We start from the raw sequence: 6,507 nt of genomic DNA on the forward strand, positions 1-6,507 counted from the left end.
GGTGGAGGGACAGCGCAGGAGGGGAAGACCCTCTATGAGATGGATTGATTCGGTGACTGGGGTAATCGGGATGGGTGTTTCAGAGGCAGTGCAGTTGGCTCAGGACAGAGCAGGGTTTAGGGCTGTTGTGCATAGGGTTGCTATGAGTTGCAAACGACTCGACGGCACATAACAACAACAACAACAACAACAATAAGATTATTTTAGGTCATATTTTCTGCCAAATCAATTTTGGCCAAAATGATAAAAACATATGTTCAGAACTTATTTTACTTATGTAACTATGGACTTATATTTACCATACTCTATGGTGGTCAATGCTACATTCTCTCTTGTGGGCAAAAATTTCTCTAAAGGCATTGCAATTATTTTCAGAAGAATTTCAGGTTCAGAAATTTGCAGTTCAGAAATTAGTAAATATGTCACACTCACACAATAGTGAGAATTCTTATAAAGTGAGAATTTCCTAGGATTCCAATGACACAGTGGTCTTGATATTTTTACACTTAAAGTTCTTGGTATTCTTAGAGCCTCCAGACTCAATAGCTTTCTCTACTTTTTTAAAGCAAAACAAAAATAAATAAACCCCCAAAACAAACCAACAAATAACCAAAAAAATCCCCAAAACTATAGACTCTTTGTACTTGACTTGGAACAACATCAAAGCTGATCTTCCAAAGGGTTTCCCAAGGCATTTCCAGTTCCATGGAGAAAATAATGGCCTATCTTTCTACAGAGGAGATAGGGTGGATTTAAATAATTATATGGGTACTATTTCTGGGTTAAACAGCTCAACTCCATACAAAGTATGCCACCAGAGATCCCACTATTTTCTAAAGCTCAAAGCTATAACTCCTTTTTAATTTTTACTTTTTTCACTATATCAAAATTTTTACTTTTTTATTGTTGTTTTTGTGTACTGTAGAGTCATAACTGACCCATGGATGGCCCTCTAGGGGTTTTCAGAGGCAATCAGTTGTATGGGAGAAGATTGGCCATCAGTCTACTGGATAGTAGCTTGTTGCTTTCAACCATAAGCCTTTGAGATTGTAGAGCATCTTGCAGGTATGTGTTACAAGGATTTTTTTTTTTAATTTAGAGCAATAAAAGAGCACATAAATAGAGATAGACATTTATTAGTGACTACTCAGAGTGGGAGGGAGAAGAAAAGAGGAGAGTGTTATTGTTATAGAGTAATAAATTTCAATTTGGTATTTTTTGTTATGTGTCATCAAGTCTGACTCATAGCAACCCTATGTACAACAGCTCTGAACCCTACTGTCTCATGAGCCAATTTCACTGTGTCTCATATACCTATACCCATTACCCCAGTCATTAAGTCAATCTGTTTTATCTAGGGTCTTCCTTTCTTGCTCTGTCCCTCTACACTTCCAAATATGATGTCTTTCTCCAAGGACTGGTTCCTCCTTGGAACATGCCCAAAGTTAGTCAGATGTAGCATTAAATCCTTTCCTCCAAAAAGCAGCCTGGTTTTATTCTCTTCAGGAAAAACTTGTTTATTCTTTTAACAGTCTGTGGAATATTCAATGCTTTTTTCCTAACACCCCAACTCAAAGGTATTGATTCTTCTTATATAGTTTGTAGTAGTTTTCCAACTCTCTGATGTATAGAAAGTAATTGCAAATGACCTGGATCCAGCATACTTTAGTCTTTAGACAGATATCATTGCTCTTTGGTACTCTGGAGAGGACCAGAAGATTTTCACAATGCAATTTGTCTTTTGATTTCCTGGCTACTGGTACCAAGAGTGTTGATTGTGTAGTCAAGTAAGCTTAAGCTATTAACAATCTCAGTCTTTTCTCCGTTTATCATGATGCTGCCAATTGGTCCAGTGGCGAGAATCTTTGTTTTCTTAAAGTTGAGCTTCAATTCTTATTTGCCCTTCTGCAGCAAATACATCAGGTACTCCTCAGTTTCTGCAGGCAAAGTTGTATCATCTGCATAACACAAGTTGTTGATGAATCTTACTTCGATCCTGATGTCACATTCCTCTTCATAGATCCCAGCCTACTGGATGGTCTATTCTGCATATAGATTGACAAGGTATAGAGATAGGATGAACTCTTGGCTCATGTCTTTCCTGATTTTGAACCATGTAGTGTATTCTTGCTCTGTTTATTGAGTAATGGAAAACTGCATAACTGAATAATTTTAGTGTTGTCAATTAAACTGTACATTTATAAAAAAGAATTTGCTAATTAGTGTGATAGATGTATTTACTGCAAAGTGGAGATGGATAGCTGCTGAAGAGTGCTTATGTAAGACCAGATAGCCCACAGGATTTGATTTTTTGGTTTAGGGGTTGAGATTCATGATTTTGAGGGTCATTTCAGTTAATTGGTCTATAACAGAATGCCCATTGCCTCTGTTTTACTTCCCAATTCAATATGTAGTGCCTCAGGTCTTAGAAAATTATATGCATCCATTCAAGGCACAATAATTGGTTACTATTTACCTGGAGTAATAGAGGAAGGGAAAGTGTGAAGAATAAAGGGAAAATTAAGAGGAATCTGTAGCTAAATGTTGCCTTGAAAAACAACATCTTTTGGCATAAAACCAAAATAACGGAACAATTCCCAGCTACTATTACTTGGCATTACTGGACCAAAGATTCTAGAGAAGGATAATAACCAAAATGTGGAAAATACGGACAAGAATTTCCAACTATCCTAGATTTGAGACTTTTGGAGTAATGGACACTAGATATATCTCTGAAATCATTGCTTAACATAATATTAAAATTTTTAAAAAGAAATAATTCTTGATGTTTTCTTTAAACTAAACAGTACTTTCCCCCACTACCATAAAATGTCCTCCTTGATAGTTATGCTCTTTAAATAACTCTCTACTTAGAATCAAGTTAACAATCCATTCAAAAGATGATGGAAAATCTTTAGAGACCAATGTGATTGTATTAATTGAGAAGAACAACTCTGAAGTAAAGATTAAGGATGCTTTGTGTAACTCAGATAATCAATGACATTAACAGTACATGTTATCTCTCTCCGTCTGGTAGAATGCAGTTTGCAAGTCGTCTGCAGCAGCCAGATTATATGGAGGCTTGCTTTCTGGTTCTGGTGAGGATTAGAGTGGAATGTTGACTTCCTAATGGGTGTGATATGATGTAATTTGGCCTTCTATTTAAAAATCATTTCATCAGCGAGGTGGAGCTGGAATTCAGTTTGGAAGTTGTCTGAAGCAGCCAAATTCTACAAAGGCTTATGTGATGGTTCTGGTGAGGACTAGGGTGGAATGTTGACACACTAATGTGTGTGAGATGGTTAAACATTCATCTAAATGATATAGCACTGGTCTGTTCATTTGCTGTATAGAAGTAACTTGTGGTTGCTATGATACCAAATACTGTGACACTGATGTGTCAAATGTAATAATGTTTACCCATGGTGGACAGTGCTTGGTGGAGCTTCTTAATTAAAACTAGCTTAGAAGCAGGAGTGGCAACCACTTCTGAAATAGCTTGCCTCTGGAAACTCTATGAAAGTGGAGAAACAAAAAAAGCTATACAAGTATTCATATCTTTCATTTATAGGGTCTGTATGAATTGCCTACAACTTGAAAGCATTTAATAACAGTAACAACAACATAGAGAGAGCTCTGTTGGCCAGTGGATAGAAAGTTATGCTACCAAGCCAAAGGTGGATTTAATCTTTGGTCCTCAAATTTTAATCTGAGGCCTTCAGGCTTAATCTTTTGTTCATAGAGTCACTATGAGTCATCTAGGACTCAACGGTAGTCAATCACAAAATAGATTAGTGCTCCTTACCCAAAGACAAGTAGTTAAAAAACAGTAGTTGCTCCTTGGAAGAAGGTTAAGAAAAAAAAATCCCCATATGTGCAAATTACAGTCTCTGTAAACCTGGTGGACACTTACTTGTGATTTGGTTCTGACTGGACAACAATGAGTGTGAAAAAAAAATACACACACACACACACAGACACACACAGACACACACACACACGAAATATATAAGAAATGTAGAAAGATTCTGAAACTTACTCTAAAATAAAGAAAGGTCAAAATAAAGGAAAGAAATGTTGAAGTAAGAGATAGGAACAGAAGATTTAAAGAACATTTCTAGAAAACAAAGTTTTATAGTGAAATTTGTAAAAGGCTAGATTTAGGGTTTTTTAAGCTTGATTGATTATTTATCATTATTTCTTTTATATTGCTTTCCTTACAAAGTTTGCATACATTTTGTTTCACATTATTTTTTACTCACATTGTATTTAATGTCATTTTCATTTATCATGTTTTACAAAATTAATCACCATTAGACTATTTCCACTATTATTACCCTGTTTTTTCAGTTACCCACCAGATCTTTCCTGTTTCATTTACCTCTTCTTTCACTCACCAAATTGTGCCTCTCTCTTATTTTTCCTGTCCCCAATCTTCACCTCTCTGCTCCTATCCCTTCCCACTTGGATCCTTATACATGTTTTATTAGTTATCCTTCCATTTTTACAATAATGGTCTTACTGTATTTGTCCTTATGAGACTGAGTTAGTTCACTCAGCATAATACACTCCAGGGCTTCCTCGCAGGTCTCTGATCCATCTTGAGTTGATTTTTGTGTGTGTTGTGAGATGTGAATACTTTTCTTCACTTTTCTTCAGTACCAATCTAGTTCTGTCAGCACCATTTGTTAAAGAGGTTGTCGTTTCCCTCTTTGATAGAATTTATTTCCTCGTCTAATTAGAATTAATCTTGTTTGTTGGTTTTTTAATCATTTATTGTTGCACATTTTTCTTTCTTTCCCTTTCTTCTTCCTCTCTAGTCCACTTAGAAATTTACTTCTTGTTCTAGATTGCTGTCAATAATAAAATGCCTAATCATGTATTCTTTTCAAATAATTCTTCCCTTCATCTGTTCCAATGTACTGTTCATTATTTGTCCACTCTTCTTATTCTCCCCCAAACTCCCCATGTCAGCACTATTTTATAACAGCAGTTTTGTGCGGTATTTGTTCTTTTGTGGCTGAGATATTGCACTCAGAATAATGTCCACCATGCTCACTCTTGTTTTATGATTTATGAGTCAATTGTTTTTCAATGTTGTTTAATATGGACAATCTCCTTCTATCTTATTAACTGATTCTGAAAGCCCATAGGAGGGTCAATTAGTTATGACTCTACAGTACATAACACCACCACCAGAACAAAGCATCCCATAGTCTCTATATCCATTTGTTTGTTGATAGACACTTGTGTTGCTTCCTTCTCTTTGCTAATGTAAATAAAATAACAATAAACATGGGTGTGTATACAGCTGTTTGAATATTAGATCTGGTTTAGGATACCTTCCCGGTACTGGAATTGATGAATCAAATTGTACTTCTATTTCTAACTTTTTTAGAAAGCATCTGACCCCACATTTCATAGAGGTTGTACTATTTTACATTTTTACATTCCTACCAGCAGTGAAAGGATGCAAGATTTTGTTATGTAATTATATATATTTGTTGTTTGTTGTTATGTGCCATTGAGTCGTTTGCGACTCATAGTGACCCTAGGTACAACAGCCCTAAACCGTGCTCTATCCTGTGCCAATCACATTGCCTGTGACGCACCCATCCCGATTACCCCAGTCACTGAATTTATCCACCTCACAGAGGGTCTTCCCCTCCTGCGCTGTCCCACTACCCTACCCAGCGTGATGTCCCTCTCCAAGGACCTGTCTCTACTTACAACATGTCCAAAGTATGCCAGATGAAGCCCCAGAATCTTTGCCTCCAAGGAGTAGCCTGGTTTAACCCTCTCTAGGATGGATCTATTTGTTTTCTTGGTAGTCCATGGAACATTCAATACTCTTCTCGAGAACCACAGCTCAAAGGCATCAATTCTCCTTCTATCCTCCCTAGTCATTATCCAACTCTCTGATGCATAACAAGTGATTGCAAAGACCATGGCCTGTATCAGGCACACCTTAGTCTCCAGAGAGACACCGTTGCTCTTGAGTACTTTAGAGAGGTCCCTAACAGCAGACTTTCCCATAGCATCACTTTTTTTAATTTCCTGGCTGCTGGTGCCAAGAGTGTTGACTGTGGAGCCAAGCAAACTGAAGCTGTGATCAATCTCAATCTCTTCGCCATCCATCCTGATGCTACTGATTGGTTCAGTGGTGAGAATCTTTGTCTTCTTGACATTGAGCCTCAGTCCATACTGAAGGCTGCAGTCCTTGACCCTCTGCAGTAAGTGCATGAGGTCCTCCTCAGTTTCAGTGAGCAGGGTTGTGTTGTCTGAATAACGCAGATAGTTGATAGATCTTCCACCAACCCTAATGCCACGCTTCTCCTCATAGAGCCCCGCTTCTCAGATAATCTGCTCTGCATACAGGTTGAAAAGATTCAATTTTTATTTCTATTTATATGTATCTGTATATTTATATTATCTGAAGCACTTGCTGCAAAAGAGCAAGGATAATTTTCTTCAAAATGGAATGAAGCTTAACATAAAAAAGACAAA

The sequence above is a fragment of the Elephantulus edwardii genome, unplaced genomic scaffold (assembly GCF_000299155.1).
Source record: "Elephantulus edwardii isolate Elephantulus edwardi_28Jun2011 unplaced genomic scaffold, EleEdw1.0 scaffold00198, whole genome shotgun sequence".
Classification (NCBI taxonomy): domain Eukaryota; kingdom Metazoa; phylum Chordata; class Mammalia; order Macroscelidea; family Macroscelididae; genus Elephantulus; species Elephantulus edwardii.